The 18,623-nt window shown below is 42.7% G+C and overlaps 1 long non-coding RNA gene across 4 annotated transcripts; it reads left to right on the top strand.

Moving 5' to 3' along the window:
- The first annotated feature begins 598 nt into the window (after positions 1 to 598).
- LOC105495925 (uncharacterized) lies at positions 599 to 18,313 on the top strand. 4 transcript variants are annotated; one of them, XR_011622424.1, is made up of 7 exons: positions 8,234 to 8,789; positions 8,973 to 9,127; positions 10,626 to 10,687; positions 12,718 to 13,226; positions 14,702 to 14,825; positions 17,197 to 17,299; positions 18,159 to 18,313. It is a non-coding gene; the product is annotated as an uncharacterized lncRNA (long non-coding RNA). The 4 variants fall into 4 exon arrangements; XR_011622422.1 differs by lacking the exons at positions 8,234 to 8,789; positions 8,973 to 9,127; positions 10,626 to 10,687; positions 12,718 to 13,226 and adding an exon at positions 599 to 1,066; XR_011622423.1 differs by lacking the exons at positions 8,234 to 8,789; positions 8,973 to 9,127; positions 10,626 to 10,687; positions 12,718 to 13,226 and adding an exon at positions 6,844 to 7,267.
- The last annotated feature ends 310 nt before the right edge of the window (positions 18,314 to 18,623 follow it).

The raw sequence follows: 18,623 nt of genomic DNA, 5'->3' as shown, positions 1-18,623 counted from the left end.
CACGGGGTTTAGTGATGTTTGAACAATGATTTAGCACACCTGTGGTGCTTTGACTCTCTTACTGGAACACAATCTTCGAGTGGGATTGGGACTCTTATACATGAATCTTGCCCATTGTTGAGACCGTGACTCCTGTACTTCGACCCAACTCATAGGAGGTGTTGACTTTTCATGCGCGAAGCCAGGACTTGTGTGACACTATGAAACTTATTTTTGAACATTTTCAAGTGTGTGATTGGGAAGTATGACTTTGCCCAGCATCTGAGTGTTTGGTCTCTCCTTTCTAGGCCTAGAGCACAGTTGAAATTGTGACATACGTGGGCCAAGCACCTAAGCAATGTATAACACCTTCTTTGACAATGCGACAAAGGGCACTTTTACATATCACTGGGACCAGCATCCAGCTGATGTGAAATCTTGGCCTGAACTCTGCCTACAGAGCCTTGTGGCTTTTATCTAGATTCATCATGTAAGTGATGTGACTTCCTTCTACTGCCTTGGCCTTGCACTTATGGTGCGTTGTGACATGTAACTGGGTACTGCACCCAGGTGATGTGACTCTTTTTTTTGGGGGGGGTGGTCTGTCAATAGGAAGCTTTGTAACATATCACTTGGCTCAGCACCTAGGTGAAGTTTCTTCTCTCTCGCCTGGGCCCTGACCACCAGAGAGATTGTGACATATTGCTGAACCCAGCACCAAGGTGAATTCCCTCTCCTGCCTTTGTTCTGCACATAGGGGCCGTTGTGACATATCCAGACCAATTGCCAAGGTGAAGCTTGACTCCTCTCCTGCCTAAGCCCTGCCCACAGGGGGGATTTAGATATATCACTGAAACCAGCATACAGGTGATGTGACTCTTCCTCCAGAGTCCTGCCCACAAGGAGGATTGTGGCATTTCACTGGAACAGCACCCACTCAGCTGATGTGACTTTCCTTTCTTCTCTCTGCCCGCCGGTAATATTGTGCCATATACCAGAGACCAGATCAAAGGCCTAATAATGACTCTTGTACCTGGAGCCGGGACATGTGCAGGATGGTGACTCTCATCCCTGAACCTTTCCACAGGTATTATTGACATATCCCTGTGCCCAACTCCTGAGTGATTTAATAATCCTGCCTAGTTATAGCCCACAGATGACAGATTGACATATACCTGGGCCAAGAACCTTGGTGATTTGACTCTCATATCTTAACAGTGTCCTCAGAAGGGATTGTCACATATCTCTGGACGCATCATCTAGGTTATGTGACTCTCCTGTCCTGCCTGAACCCTGCTTCCAGTGAAGAGTGTAGCATTTCTCAGCACTGCATCCAAATGACATGACTCTCTTGCCTGGGCCCTTTTAACAGGAGTTATTGTGACATATCTCTGGGCCCATCGTTTAGGTGATATGACTCTCCTCTCCTGCCTGGACATTCTCCACAAGGGGCATTATGCCATAGAGCTGGGCCTAGCACCCAAGTTTTGTGACTGTTCTGTTAGGGCCCTGCCTACAAAGAGAATGTTGGAATATTTCTGGCTTAGGATTTAGGTGATGTGGTTGTCCTGCCTGTTTAATAACTACAGAGGGGATGGTGACACATACCTAGGCACAGCTAACGGGCATGATAATGACTCATATGCAGACCCAGCTAATAGGAAAAATTTTGACTCTTATAACTAGGTTTAGGGACATGAGTGATGTAAAGGGGTCTCCTTCTGGTAAAAAGGTCGCAGAAGATTACAACACTCGCACATATTTTATAATGCTCTTGGGTTTTATAGAGAGTGTCATAACAGGGCCTAGCACATGGAGAAAATTGTGAGTCTCATATGCACACCAGCTGACAGTAAGGACTTTCACCGTCACAGATGGATGAAGGCAACTGTCCTACATGAAAACAGAATGTGTGTGGTATTGTAAATCTAATCCCTAAAATTTTATTTCATCGTGATAATCATGTGATATAAATCTTTGCCTAGCACCTGTGAGATTTCACTCTTCAGACTGGTTCCAGCCTACATATGGGATTTTCATGTCTACCTGGGCCAACCTTGAAGTGTTAAGGAACTCTTCTGCCTGGGGCCTGCTCTCAGTAAGAATTGTGACATCACTGGATCCAGCACCCAGCTGCGCCATTCCCACAGACATCATCATGACATATCACTGTGTCAATCACTTAGAAGACATAACTCTCCTCTCTGGAACGGGCCCTGCACAGAGCAGGATAGTGACATATTCCTAGGCCAGGCACACAGGTGATGATACTCTTGCCAGGGCCATGCCCAAAAGAGAGCATTTTGACATATCAGAGGGCTTATCATGTAGGTGATATGGCTCTTCTTCTTGGGACCTGCCCACTTGAATAGTGACATATTGCTAGGCCAGGCACAAAGGTGATGGTACTCTCCTGCCAGGGCCATGCTCTAAGGAAGACTTTGTGATATATCTCTGGGCCTGTCACCTAGGTGATGTGACTTCCTGCTTGGCCCTGCCCACATCGAGCATTGTGACATAAGCGTGGAACCTGCACCTAGGTGATGTAACTCTCTTGCTTGGGTCCTTTTCTAAGGGGGACTTGTGAATATCTCTGGACCCGGGACCAGTTGATGTGGCTCTTCACCCTGGGTTCTGCCCACCTATGAAATCGTGACATATACTTAAAGAGGCACCTACATGATATGACTCTCTTTTTCTGCCTGAGCCCTGCCTACTGGTGACATTGGACCGTATCTCTGAGCCCCTGACCTAAGTGATGGGACTCTCTTCTTCTGTCTGGGCCTTTATACTGGGAAGATTGTGACATATCGATAAGCCCAGCCTTCGGTATTGTGATTCTCATCTTGTTGCTGAACAACACCCATGAACAGGACTTTTGCTGTATTTCAGGGCCCAGCACCCAGTTGATGTTACTCTTCTGCATAAAGAGGGAATTATGCGTAAAGAGGTCATGCATAAAGAGGGAGTTACAGCATATTGCTTAGCCCAGCACCCTAATGATGTGACTCTCCTGTCTGTGTCAGAGCCACAGAAGGTATTTCGGCATATCTTTGGCCCATTTGGTAGGTGTTTTGGCTCTCATCACTTTGCTGGGTTTCTTCCACGTGTGGTTGTATCATATTGCTGGCTCCAGCCATCAGTTAATGTGAGCCTCTTTCCTAGGCCCTGCCTAGAGAGAACATTGTGACATATTCCTTGGCAAAGCACCTACGTGATGTTAACATTCTGCATAGTTTTTTGCCCACAAATGGGATTATGACATATACCTTTCTTCAGTTCAAAAGCATGATTATCAAGCTTATATTGGGATTCAGCCAATAGGAGAAATTTTGCCTCTTACCACCAGGTTTATATCAATAGGTAAGGTCCTTCATTGCATCGTCGTACCAAGCTCATAGAAGCTTACAACACTAACTCATATGATAAAAGCTTTTTGGGTGGTACAGAGAGTTTCATAACAGGGCCCAGCAAAAAGTTAAGATTGTGACTCTCAACTACACACTCAGGTGAATGTAAAAGTTGTTACCATCCTACATTTACAAAGCCCGTTGTTGAGGCCCTGAGTCTAACATGTGAAGACAGCACAAAGTCGGAATTGTGACTTTCATAAGTGATTCTGGTCACAGTTGGGATGGTGACTCATTTCTGGACCCAGCTCACAGGCATAATAATGGTCTCATCCCTGAAGCCAGCCTATCGGAGAGACGTTGACTGTCATACCTGGGTTTAGGGTATCTGTCCACCTCATAGGTTATGTAACTCTCCTCTCTGGAATGGGCCCTGCACAAAGGAAGGATAGTGACATATTGCAAGGCCAGACACACAGGCAAGAGTACTCTTTTGCCAGAGCCATGCCCAAAGGAGGACATTGTGACATATCTCTGGGCATTTCACCTAGGTTATATGACTCTCCTGCTTAGGCCCTGCCAACCTGGAGAGTGACATATTTCTAGGACAGGCACACAGGTGATGGTACTCTTTCACCAGGGCTATGCTTCATGGAGGACATTGTGACATATCTCTGGGCCTATCACCTAGATGAAGTGACTCCCTCCTTGGGCCCTACCTACATGGATCACTGTGGCATGAGCAGAGAACCTGTACCTAGGTGATGTAACTCTCTTGGCTGGGTGCTGTCCTAAGAGAGCCTTGTGACCTGTCCCAGGACCCAGCACCCATGTGATGTGGCTCTTCTGTCTGGTCTCTGCCCACATGTTACGTTGTGACATATTCCTAGGGAAGCACCCATGTGATAGAACTCTCCTCGTCTGCCTGAGCCCTGCCTGCTGGGGACATTGGGACATATCTCTGAGCCCATGACCTAGATGATGTGACCCTCTTTTTCTGCCTGAACCTTCACAATAGGAGCCCAGAACTCAGAATATGTTATTCTCCTCTTTTTCCTGAACCATGCCCACAAAAAAGGAATTTTGACCTATTGCAAGGCCCAGCATCCAGATGATGTTACTCTTCTTCCTGGGTTCTGCATAAAGAGGAAATTATGGCATATTGCATATTGCTTGGCCCAGCATTCTTATGATGTGACTCTCCTGCCTGTGCTGGAGCCACCGAATGTATTTTGACATATCTCGGGCCCATTATGTAGGTGTTTTGGCTCTTATAACTTGGCTGGGTTTTTCCACGTGAGATGGCGTCATATTGCTGGGTCCAGCACCCAGTTAATGTGGCCCAATTTCCTATACCCTGCCTAGAGAAAGCATTGTGACATGCTGCTTGGCACAACACCTAAGTGATGTTACCCTCCTGCCTAGTTTTTTGCCCACAAATGGGATTATGACATACACCTGACTTCAGTTCACAGGCATGATGATCAAACTTATATTGGGATTCAGCAAATAGGAGATGTTTTGCCTCTCATCATGACGTTTAGAGCAATAGGTAAGGTCCTGGGTTGCATATTTGTACCAAAGTCACAGAAGCTTACAACGCTAGCTTACATTGTATCAACTCTTTGGTGGTAGAGAGTTTCTTAACAGTGTCCAGCAAAAAGTTCAGATTGGAATTCTCGATTACACACACCCAGGTGAAATTAAAAATTGTCACCATCCCACGTTTACAGTGCCCACTGTTGAGGTCCTGAGTCTACCAAGGGAATACAGCACAAAGTTGGAATTGTGACTTTTATATGTGGATCTGGCCACAGGTGGGATGGTGATGCAGTTCTGGACCCAGCCCACAGGCGTAATAATGGGTCTTCTCCCTTAACCTTGCCTATAGGAGAGATGTTGACTATCAAACCTGGGTTTAGGGCAACGTGTAAAATTGTGAGTCCATTTGAGCACATGGGCCTCAGAGAGGTCTGCAACTCTCATGCAGCTTTTATAAAGCCCTCAGATGTCATAGAGAGGGTTATACATTGGCCCTGCACACATGTGAGATTGTGACTCTAATACACACACTCAGCTAAAAGTTAAAGTTGTCACCCTCAAAGATGATGAGGTTGTATCATATCACTGGGCCTAGTACCCAGGTGTTGAGACTTCATTCCTCATATTCCTTTCCATGGGTGCATTGTTACATATCACTGGGTCAGAATCACAGTAGTGCGACTCTTCTGCCTGGGCCCTGTCAGCAGGGGATATTATCACATATATCTGGGCCTGTCAGCTAGGTGATGTGTCTCTCCAGCTTGTGCCCTGCCCCCAGAGAACATTTGGAAATATCATTGAAACGAGCGTCTAGGTGATGTAACTCTCCTCTCCTGCCTGGGTCCTGCCTACGAAAGGAATTGTGACATATGGCTGGGTGCAAAACCTAGGCTGTATATGTCTCCTCTCTATTCTGCACTCTGCCACGAGAGGGGATTATTACATATTTATGAGCCCAGCAACTAGGTAGTGTGATTCTTCTCTTTTTCTTAAACCCTTTCTATAATGGGATTAGTGACATACTACTTGAGACTTTAGCTGGGTGGTGTGACTCTTCTGCCTTGTCCCTGCCCACAGGAGAAATTGTGCCATATACCTGGGTTCAGCTCACATGCACAATAATAACTCTTATTCCTGGACCCAGCCCGTAGAGGTATTTTGACTCTCATAGCCAGTCTTACGGCCAAGGGTAAAATCCTGGTTCTTCCATTTGTATAAACTTCACAGAGGATTATGACACTTAGGCATACTATATAAAGCCTGAGTGGTACAAAGAGTGTCATAACAGGGACCAGCAACCAGGTGAGATTGTGACTCTTGGATGCACATCCAGCTGACACAATTGTCATTCTCATACATAAACAGAGCCTATGAGTGAGGTACTAAATCTCACACATAAAAAGCAGTCAAAGGCTGAAATTGTTACTCTCATACATGGATCTGACCCACAGTTGGTTTGGTGACGTCTGAACTATGATTCAGCACACCTGTGAGGCTGTGACTCTTCTACTGGAACACAATCTTCAACTGGGATTGAGGCTCTTACACATGGATCTTTCCCATTGTTGAGACTGTGACTCCTGTATGTCTACCAAACTCACAGGAGGTGTTGACTCTCATACCCGAAGCCAAGACCTGTGTGGGACTGTGAAACTTATTTCTTTACCTTTCTGAGTGTGTGACTGGGACATATAACTTTGCCCAGCCCCTGAGTGATTTGACTCTCCTTCCTAAACCGAGACCACAGGTGAAATTGTGTGATGCATGGAACAAGCACCTAACCTATAAAACTCCTTCTTAGGTTCTACCTACAAAGAGAAATTTTACATATCACTGGGACCAGCACCCAGGTGATGTGAATTTTCTGCCTGAACCCTGCCTTCAAAGAGCATTGTGGCTTATCTCTAGGTCCATCACGTAAGTGATGTGACTCCCTTCTACTGCCTTGTCCCTGCACTTGTGGTGCATCGTGACACATAACTGGGTACTGCACCCAGGTGACATGACTCTCCTTTTTGAGCGCCGCCAACAGGAAGCTTTGTAGCATATCACTTGGCTCAGCACCTAAGTGATGTTTCTCCTCTCTTGCCTGGGCCTTGACCACAGGGGAGATTTTGACATATTGCTCAGCCCAGCACCAATGTGAGGTCACTCTCCTGCCTTGGTACTGCACATAAAAGCCATTGTGACATATATCTAGGCCAATTGCCTAGGTGAAGTGAGTCCCCTCCCTTGCCTAAGCCCTGTGCAAAGGGGGGACTTAGATATATCCCTGAAACCAGCATCCAGGTGATGTGACTCTTCTGCCAGGTTCCTGCGCACAAAGAGGATTGTGACATCTCACCGGACCCACACACCCAGGCGATGTGGCTTTTCTACCCTCTCCCTACCCACAGGTGATATTATGCCATATACCTGGGACCAGTCCTCTTATACCTGAAGCCAGGACATGTTCAGAATGGTGACTCTTGTCTCTGGACCTTTCCACAGGTGTTTTTGTGACATATACCTTTGCCCAGCTCCTGAGTGATTTAATAATCCTTCCTAGGTCTAGCTCACACGTGAGATTTTGACATATACCAGGGCCAGGCTCCTTAGTGATTTGACTCGCTTAACAGTGTCCTCAGGGGGGATTGTAGCATATCTTTATACCGTCATCTAGGTTACATGATTCTCCTCTCCTGCCTGAACCCTGCTTCCTGTGGAGATTGTAGCATTTCTAAGCACTGCTTCAAAATGATATGACTGTCTTGCCTGAACCCTGTCCACACAAAGCATTGTGACATATCTCTGGGCCCATCATTTAGGTGATATGAATCCCCTCCCTTGCCTGGACACTGCCCACAAGAGGCATTATGCCCCAGAGCTGGGCCTAACACCCATGTTATGTGAATTTTCTGCCAGGGCCTTGCCTACAAGGATAATATTGGAATATTTCTGGCCTAGCATTTAGGTGATGTGGCTGTCCTGTCTGTCCCAAAACCACAGAGGGGATCGTGACATATACCTAGGCACATCCACAGGCATGATAATGACTCTCATATGTGAACCCAGCCAGTAGGAAGGAGTGATGTCCTGGATCTTTTTCTGCTAAAAAGTTCACAGAAGCCTACAACACCCACACATATTTTACAAAGCTTTTGGATTGTATAGAGAGTGTCACAACAGGGCCCAGCACACAGGTGAAATTGTGAGTCTCATTTGCACACCCAGCTGACAGTAAAGACTGTCACTCTCTCATGTAAATGAAGCCAACTGTCATACATAAAAACAGGACATGTGTGCTATAGTAAACCTCATTCCTGGAATTTTCTGCCAGTGTGATTGTTATATAAGTTTTTGCCAAGTGCTTGTGTAATTTGACTCAAAAAGCTAGTTCCACCCCACATGTGGGATTGTGATATTTACCCGGGCCAACCTCTACGTCATGTAACACTTTTGCTGGCCCCTTCTCTCAGTAAAGATTGTGACATATCACTGGATCCAGCACCCAGGTGATGTTACATTTTTGCCTGCACCATGATGACAGAAATCATTGTGACATATCACTGTGTCCACCACTTAGGTGATGTAACTCTCCTCTCTCAAATAAGCCCTGCACACAGGGAGAATAATGACATGTGTCTAGGCCAGGCAGAGAAGTGATGGTACTCTTTTGCCTGGGCCATTCCCCAAGGAGGGTATTGTGACATATCTCTGAGCACATTACCTAGGTGATGTGACCCCCTGCTTGGGCTCTGTCCACATGGAGCATTGTGACATAAGGGTGGAAGCTGCACTTAGGTGATGTAACTCTCTTGCCTGGGTCTTGTCCTAAGGTAGCCCGTGACATATCCAAGACCCAGCACCCAGGTGATGTGGTGCTTCTGCCTAATTTCTGCCCACATGTGACACTGTGATATATACCTCGAGAAGCATGTAGGTGACATGACCTTCCTTTTCTGCCTGAACCCTGCCTATTGGGGACATTGGGACATATCTCTAAGCCCATGACCTAAGTGATGTGACTCTCTTCTTCCACCTGGGCCTTTATAATGCAGGGATTGGGACACATTGCTGAGCAGCACTTAGGTGATGTGACTCTCCTCTTTCCTGAACCAGGCCCACAAAAAGGGAATTTTAACGTATTGCTGGGCCCAGCACCCAGACGATGTCACTCTTCTGTCTGGGTCCTGCATAAAGAGGGAATTATGACATATTGCTGGTCCCAGCACCCTGATGATGTGACTTTCCTGAATGTGCCAGAGCCACAGAAGGTATTTTGACATATCTTGGGCCCATTCTGTAGGTGTTTTATCTTTTATCTCTTGGCTAGGTTTTTTTCCACATGTGGAATTGTGTCCTATTGCTAGGTCCAGCACCAAGATAATGTTACCCTCCTTCTGAGGGCCTGCCTGGAGAGGGCATTGTAACATGTTGCTTGCCACAGCACCTAAAAGATATTACCCCCCTGCCTAGATTTTTGCCCACAAATGGGATTATGACATATACCATGCTTCAGTTCTCAGGCTTGATAATTAAGTTTATACTGCAATTCAACCAATAGGAGATATTTGCCTCTCATAGCTAGGCTTAGGACAATAGGTAAAGTTCTGAGTTTGCATATTTGTACAAAGCTCACATAGTTTAAAACATGAGCGTGTATTGTATAAACTTTTTGGGTGGTACAGAGTTTCATAACAGGGCCCAGCTGAATGTTAAGATTGTGAGTTTCACCACCTCTTATGATGGCACTTGTCTTTCATGTGCATCTGATTCACATCTTTAACAGCTGTGTTCAGAGCTCCTGCTTCCTTTCAGTACAGAAAGTGCATTCCTCCCAGGAGCCCAGGCTTTACTCACCTTCTCTGTGAGGCTAAAGGCAAAAGTACTGCAGAGCTCAGAAGCTGCTTTTTAGAGAGGGTTTATATGCACAAAACTGAGTCTTGGTGTGTGGATTGGTCTGAATTACATTTTGAATTTATTTTCTCTCCCAATGCTTGTAAATCTGGTCTTTGTAAAATAGTATCTGTACCTTTCTTGGTGGTGGCCATTCATTCCAGAAAGTCTGTATTGCTTTCCATATGGATTTTCCAAGTTGCTACTGCTTGCTTTGGGTGTAATGCTCTAACATATGAAGGTGAACTTTTGTTATTGGTGACCTGGTATTGTGTTTTTAACTAACTTCAATTCTCACAGTATTAATGATAATTCCAAGAAGACTATGTTATGATAATATTCATAGACTTTGAAAATCTGACATAAAGTCCCCTGTTTCAGCAGCAAGTAAACATTAATTTTTTAGGTTAGTGTTTTTAGAAACTTGTGCTAAACAACAATCTGATTATTGTTGTTGGACTATAACCCATGTATTATTATAGCAGCTGTCCACTCTCAGTTTTGTGTATATATAAACATATCTTTATGTAATAATTTTATCTATAACTTTAAGATTTTTTTCTTATATTTTTCTTATTTTTCCAAACAGTACTGGCATATTTTTAGATATATTACACAAAATGTACAGCAAAATTCTAAATATTTATTTATTTATTTATTATTTCTATTTTTTTGACTTTTCTTTTTATTATTATTATTATTATTATACTTTAAGTTCTAGGGTACATGTGCATAATGTGCAGGTTTGTTACATATGTATACTTGTGCCATGTTGGCGTGCTGCACCCATCAACTCGTCAGCACCCATCAACTCGTCATTTACATCAGGTATAACTCCCAATGCAATCCCTCCCCCCTCCCCCCTCCCCATGATAGGCCCCGTGTGTGATGTTCCCCTTCCCGAGTCCAAGTGAGAAGACCTTGGCTTCCTGACCATTGTAAGTTTGTATTTTTTTTTAAGTTTGTATTTTTTATATTCATTTTACATTGAATTACAAATTTCTGTGTAAAGTTCTGTAATTTTTTTTTAAATATTTGCAATGTTTTTATCAGATAAATAAAAACTAATAGTTTGGGTATCAGATTTCCTTCCTACAGTTTAAGTTTTGTAATGTCCTGTATAGTAAATAGCATCTTTTTAAAGAATACAATTTGCTGACTTTTACACATAGATACAGCAGTGAAAGCACCACCACATTCCAGATTCAAGATAATAAACACATTCCTCCCTCTCCAACGTTTTCTTCTCCCCCTTTCTAATTCATCTGTCCTTCTCCCTCCATTCTATTATCCTTCCCCTGAACTGCCATTTCATGTAATGGAATCGTACAGGACAGGTATTTTTGATGTTCTGGATTCTGTAAAGTCAGAAAAATCATTTTCACATTGATCCATATCATTGTACATATTAATCGTTTCTTCTTTTTTATTACTAAGTAAAATTCCTTTGTATGGTCATGTGACAGTGTGTCTATCCTCTGCCTAAGAAAGAGACATGAGGCTTAATTTTTCCATTTGGTCTTTGTCCTGAAAACCAAAACCAGCACCTTTGCAAGATTTCTCTGTGTATCCTTGCGTTTTCCAACTCCATGATCAATTGACAGGGAAAACATCCAATTGATTTTGTGTTTAAAATTGTTTAAACATATAGAACATAAATAATAATTATTTTGGAACTCTTGTTGAAAAATCATTGACATGAGACAAGTGACTTTTGCAATTACCGTTAACATTTTATTATAAAAACGTTCATACATATAGCATTGATTTGTTAACACTTTAATGAACATGACTTAACACATATCTACCCCATCTTTCCATTCCTCCATCCACTCATCACCCCATCTTATTTTAGATGTATTTCCAACTAAATTGGAGACATCAACATACTTCACACTGAATGGTTTAGCAAGACTAACATTAACTGAAATTCAGTATTTTTTAATAAAATTTTCTTCTAAAGAACAGTGGCATAGAAGAAAATATACAAATCTTAAGTGTAAGTTTACTAACTTTGAAACCAGCCTACCCCCACCCCCTTTCAAGATCTACAATATTATGTCATCCCAGAAAGTAAACTCTCCTTCCCAGCCAATCCCTTTCTCATCATAGGTTAATTTTGCTTAATCTAGAATTTCACATATATAGATGCAGGCCATGTGATAGGTACTCTTTTGTGTCTGCCTTATTCTGCTCAACACAATGTTTCTGAAATTATTCCCATTGTTGCATGGATTTCTTTTCTTTTTTTTTTTAAGACGGAGTCTCGCTGTGTCTCCCAGGCTGGAGTGCAGTGTCGTGATCTCGGCTCACTGCAAGCTCCGCTTCCCGGGTTCATGCCATTCTCCCGCCTCAGCCTCCCAAGTAGCTGGGACTACAGGCGCCCGCCACCACGCCCGGCTAGTTTTTTTTTTTTTTTTTTTTTGTATTTTTAGTAGAGACGGGGTTTCACCATGTTAGCCAGGATAGTCTCGATCTCCTGACCTCGTGATCCACCCGCCTCGGCCTCCCAAAGTGCTGGGATTACAGGCTTGAGCCACCGCGCCCGGCCAGTTGCATGGATTTCTAATTCAATTCTTTCCATTTAGGACTCAGCATATGCGTAGTCCTACCTGTTGAATGGCTATCTCTGTTTAGGTCACTATCTTGAAAGAAACATTAAGATGTTTTCAAGAACATACAGCTAAGTCCTGAGGAATCTATGTAAGAGTGTAATCAGAAGCCATTATCATTATGGATATTTGGTTTTACGAAAAAAAATCACGGAAAATATTTATTAGCATAAGAATTATAAAAACTCTGCCATTAACATTATGAAAATTAAATAAGTTGGTGTTAATAGAACGTCAACAGAGCTTTCAGGCAAAAATAAGTTTTTTTTTTTTACCTTTGTGTTCTTTATCAGAAATAAGGCATGAAGTTTCACCACTTAAATAGAAAATTATTTCTAAACTTTTCTGCCTTGTAGTTCTATGGTACGGATGGAAGGAAAGCTTCTACTCTCCTCTCTAAATGTTCACTGCAGAAATAAACTGACAACAGACAGTTTAACAGGAGAAGAAAACATACAACCCTATTAACAGGCATAAACATGGGAGCCAGCCAAAAAATGAGACTGCAAGAAGAGCCAGATTCTTGATGCTTAAAGAGCACCCTCTTCTCAGGGCAGAGTGAGATGGAGATGTAGGTAATTTAGAGGGGCACCACATGATTTTTTAGGGGAAATTAAAGAGCCCAAGGAACAAACAATTTTCCTGACACAAAATTCCTCTGAGATTATAGGGAAGAGGCAACAAACTGCAGGAAGGTGAAAAAAAGAAGTGCACTGTGTCTCATGAGGAAGAGAAAACCCTCTAAATAATAAATAAGAAGTGTGTCTGGACATGGTAATAAGTGGTAATTTCAAATTATATCATTCAAAGTGCATGTTCCTGGTTGCAGCTGGAGAGAGATCAGTATGTCAAAAGTCTGGACTTGGTAAGCATTTGGCTGCTAAGTTGTGCCATAATTTAGCTTTTAAGCCTTTTTATTTATTGGGTGAACTGAGCTCTACATTTTCTTTTGCTGTTCAGTATAGTAAAAGTGTCTGGGTGTCTAGGGGCTGAACCTTCTTCTGAACAATGACTTATAAAAAATACTAATACCACAATAATTTTTTATATTCAAGGAAAGAGGAAGAATGTTTTATTTTTACAACTCAGATAATTACACATCATTCAGCACTACCCTTCATGATACGTAGAAAACAGAAAATATATAAGTTATGAAGATATCTAGGTACATTAAACAGTCTCTACCCCACTTAGTCCTGAACAGAGAATTTTCAGTGTAAATTGGAGAAAGTTTTGGATTGAACCACTTTTTAAGTATTCCATTAAGAAAAGTTCAGTTGAGCTGTTTGACTTAGACATCTTTGCACCTTCTCATCTTTGTCCTTGTTATCTAGTCATCTATCCCATTATCTCCTAGGCAGGGAGGTTGTGGGTGCCTCACAATGTTTCTTTGCTTCTCGTTTTTTCATATGTATGACATTTCTCCTAGCTCTGAACTGGGCCAGCTACTTTTCCCCTGAAACCGAGCAGTGGCTGTGGGATAGATGTGGTTGCTCTTTCATCTTTTTAGATCACCCATTGTTTCTATCAAAATCCTAGTACAGTATTTGCTTCTATTCTAGGTGCAAAAATCAGGAAAAAAAATCCTACAAAGAACTTGAAAGATGCTATTTCAATAAATAACTCTTGAATTTCAGAGGCATATAACCCACATCTGTGACAGGATTTGCATTGCATCTTGGCTATGATGAAAACAAATATTTCATGTCTTAGAAGATTAAGATCATACAATATCTATATGGAATTCCTTGTGAGAATTCACTAATTGGTGAGAATATTTTGTGTTAGGTTTAAACCGGCTGCAGTGAAGCTGGTGTCAGGGAATGGAAAGTGGACTTTGAACAGAGCAGAAACAGAAGAAAGATGCTCTGCTGCAGATCAGGAAAAAGCAGGGGGTGAAATGTTACAAATTCTAGAACTCAGAGAACTGAAGGTAATTACTTCCTTTTCACATTGTGAAACATTTTAACCTGTGGTAAAATATTCATAACATTAGATGATAATTACCATCTAACCATATTGAAGTCTACAGTTCAGTTATTTGAAGTATATTCAGGTCATTGCATAATTATTGTCTGCTAAATGTCTTCTCTCAAGTCTTTCTTAAAGTCATGAAATGTAAATGATGAATCCATGGATTAACAGTGGAAAGCCTGGAAGTCCATAGCCAGGAAGATATGCTGTCTGTCAGAGCCACCCACAGCATGAAAATGAGTTTGCCCTGGAAAAGGAAAAAACAGCTTTTTGCCCTCAGATTTCTCACCTTCTTCTCTTCCCATCTGAACCAAGGATTCAGGTCCATTTGTATGCATACAAAGAAAAGGGGTTTATCTTTTTCAGGAATTAAAACTGACCTGCAAGACGTCTTTTCTTAATGGAGATCTATAGAAGCTGAAGTCCAAAAGGTGACAATGAAGCTCGGCAATTACACAATCTACAGATAAAGAAAGATTGCCAAGGAAGAGTAAGATATTCATTGACACAAATACTGTTGTATGAACCATGTCCCAAAGAAAGTAGACAACTGTAATGTCCTTGAGAATATTTTCTGCAATATTTGTGGCAAATTCAGTGAGGATAAAATTGAGTTTTTTCTGCCTGCTTTGTTAGTTCAGTCTTCATATTTTCTTTTCCTTCCTATATTCTTGTTTATAATTTTTTAGGGGGAAGAAAAGTACTGGTACTGGCATTGTTCAATTTAAGGCTTGGGTCACCTCTGGATTCATTATCACCCTCTTAGATTTTGGTCATATGACATTGTATTTTTCTGCCATATGAATAGTCTTTTTTTTGTTGTTGTTGTTGTTGTTGTTGTTGAGACAGAGTCTCGCTCTGCCGCCCAGGCTGGAGTGCAGTGGCCGGATCTCAGCTCACTGCAAGCTCCGCCTACTGGGTTTACTCCATTCTCCTGCCTCAGCCTCCCAAGTAGCTGGGACTATAGGCGCCCGCCACCTCGCCCGGCTAGTTTTTTGTATTTTTAAAGTAGAGACGGGGTTTCACCATGTCAGCCAGGATGGTCTCGATCTCCTGACCTCGTGATCCGCCCGTCTCGGCCTCCCAAAGTGCTGGGATTACAGACTTGAGATGAATAGTCTTTTTAAATTAATTGTGAGATGCTGACTAATAATATTTAGCGATGAATTAAAGCCTAGTAGCATTTTATCTTGCTGCGGAAAAGATGGGAGTCTACTTCTGGGGCATGGCCAGGGTTCCTAGCACACCTGGATGCCCTCTATATACTCAGCAATTGAGGCCATCAGTGCAGGCTCAGCCCCTACAAAGACCAGGGTACTTCCTGTCCATCTCTATTGCTGGTGTGTAACTCTTCTGGGTTCCAACCAAAGCCAGTGGACTTCAGAGGGGTCTGATTGGCAGACCCTCAATCCACTTCGTTTCCATCTAATCCCCTGCATGTGTGCAAAAGCTGCTCTGCTTCTTTGCATCTCAGTCGTCCCTTTCAGAATCCAATGATGAAACTCAGGGAAATGGGCTCCAAATGTGAGGCTGACCTTCTTCCTGGGCTTTCTTCTTCTCCATCTCAGCTTCATGTCCGTTCACTTCTGTGTTAGCAATCTGATGAATTAAATTATGGGTTTTATATACTGTCTGGTGTTTCCTATTGTTCTCACAGGAGATCAGAAACTTCAGATGCACTCGTGTCTACTCAAGAGCAGAATGCTTCCTTAGATTCCTTCCGGACTCAGGTTTTGTGTTTCTAGTTTCCAAGGGCACAGCAGAAGTAGTGATGTCCTCACTAGCTTTTCACTTGCATTAAACTGTGACCTCATTTAGGGTGAGGACAGGACCCTGTTCCCATTTCAGCTTTAGCACCTCACAACACACTCCTTGCTTGAGGTCACTCCAGGTAGCATGTGTTGAAGGATGGCCTGGGTGGTCAGAAACAAGTACATTAACTTTCTCTTTAAAGTGTTATTGTTCATGTTTCCTAGAGTTCTTGGAATTTTACACGTCCTTCATATGAAATCAAGTATCAAGTGAGATCCTTAGAATCAGAACCATGAATCAAGTAGTGTGAAGGCAACACAGCAAACCTACCTTTTTAGGCCATTTTCTTTTTCTGCACTCATCTCTGTGAACCGAATCTTGTTAAAGTTGCTCAACACCAGGGTGGATGATACGCAGTTGTCACCAATTTTCAGGACATAACACCCTGACTAAGTAGCCATTTAGATCATTTCTAATTCAGTATATGTGCACAGCACTCAAATTAGCCTTATCTCTCAATAAGGATCTTTAAAGTCGATGATAAGAGTTCCGTTCCTGAATTATGGAAATGTACAGTAGTGAACTGCAGGGTTAATGACACCACGGTCTGGAAGGATCTCTCTAAGACTGATTGTCAGGATTTTGGCATTAGCCTCTGATGGAGAATCAGGTCTCCCACAGGAGGAGTAAGATGAGTAGCGATCCCTACTCTATCCTGATGGAGTTAGTTTTGATGAGTTGGTGAGGTCTGGTTTTCCACACTAAACTAAAATGAGCTTTTGCTGTGTCAAGCACAAGGCTGACCCCAGAAGCAGACATAGTAAATCTCACAGAAGCTTGTAATAGTCCTTACTTACTGAAGAATAGGACTATAGAGCTATTATGATGATTTGGAAATAACAGGTGACTTGCTAGGAGGCCAGAGTGTGATTTTTCTTTGTCCCTCAATGGAGGGTGTCAATTCTTCCTCCAGTTGTGAGGATCATTTGCTTCACTTAGGGGAAGGTTGGCAGAGGACCTTTGAATGATGGCCTTCAGATGTCAGAAGGGAAGAGAGAATCCCACATGGGCTAGTGAATCATGTGCATGTATTTCCCTTCTCACCTCAGGAAGCTGAGAATGAAAGAACGTGAGTGAGCAGAAAACAAGAGACAGCTGTCAGAGGCAGAGGGAAATGTAAAATTGATTATGGAAAAAAAAACACAGCTACATGTGAGTTCAGAAATTGAACACCAGCCTCTTGGGAAACCTCCATTGGAGTGTTTTGTTTTCAACCTTTGTACAATGTTTAGACACAGTTAACACAGAAATAGAAACAAATGGTCAGAAGACATATATAAAGAGAGAGATAATTCACACAAGGGAAAACAAAGTACCTTAGGATTTGCCAGTGACCAAAGCGTGTGAAGCAGGGAAACATCTCCTGACCCCAATGCAGGTCAGATTGTGTGGAATCTAGGTTCATACTAGCCTTTCTAGGGATTGTGTGAGTTTTTGTCATCCTTAGAAAAGCACGTTGTTGTAGGATCAACCACATTCTTCAAACTGACCGTGTCTGTTGAGAAGCCCAGCTTTTTCTGCCCTGTGAAATATGGCAAAGACATTAATACAATGAGAATAGAGCTTTATGATAAAAGATGACAAGTGAAGGATGAATTAGGTACATATTGAGAATAGGCAAGAAAATTGTCAACTCAGAAACCATCAAGAATTAAGTAAAGCAGGAGGAATCATTATAGCAATACCTTTGATCATACTGTACTTTTATAACCATGTGAAAAATGTTTTCTATATATAGATTTACATAGGGTACAGTTATGAGATAACAGGAACATTACAGATTATTTAAAATCATACTGAAAATGGTGCTTTATCTGATGAAAGTAATTCTAAACCATAGGACAATGATTTAAGACATTCAAGAGCTGCAGTGGCGGGTAGAGGATTACTATAGGTGAGAGTTAAGGAACCTTCCTCCCCACAGTTATGGAATCTTTCAGTGCTGATGCAGATGATTCCACAACACTTGGACTCACTCAACATATGATTTTTCATGTGTTGGCTTTTTCAGGTCATGCCTTCTGCCAAGAAAGGCTCTCGAAGAATCCTGTCTCCCAAGGAAGGAGTCAGACAAGGAGCAATCCCCTGCCTCCCAGATGCTCCATTTTGATTTAGTTGTGAACTTGTTAAATACTATAAAAAAAAAAGTGTTCTGAACTTGTTAAATCAAAACACGGGGCCGGGCGCGGTGGCTCAAGCCTGTAATCCCAGCACTTTGGGAGGCCGAGACGGGCGGATCACGACGTCAGGAGTTCGAGACCATCCTGGCTAACACGGTGAAACCCCGTCTCTACTAAAAAATACAAAAAACTAGCCGGGCGAGGTGGTGGGCGCCTGTAGTCCCAGCTACTCGGGAGGCTGAGGCAGGAGAATGGCGTGAAAACCCAGGAGGCTGAGCTTGCAATGAGCTGAGATCTGGCCACTGCACTCCAGCCTGGGCGACACAGCAAGACTCCGTCTCAAAAAAAAAAAAAAA

Source organism: Macaca nemestrina, chromosome 4 (assembly GCF_043159975.1).
Source record: "Macaca nemestrina isolate mMacNem1 chromosome 4, mMacNem.hap1, whole genome shotgun sequence".
Lineage (NCBI taxonomy): Eukaryota > Metazoa > Chordata > Mammalia > Primates > Cercopithecidae > Macaca > Macaca nemestrina.
Note: the sequence above shows the minus strand (reverse complement) of the source record. Positions and strands in the feature narration are given on the sequence as shown.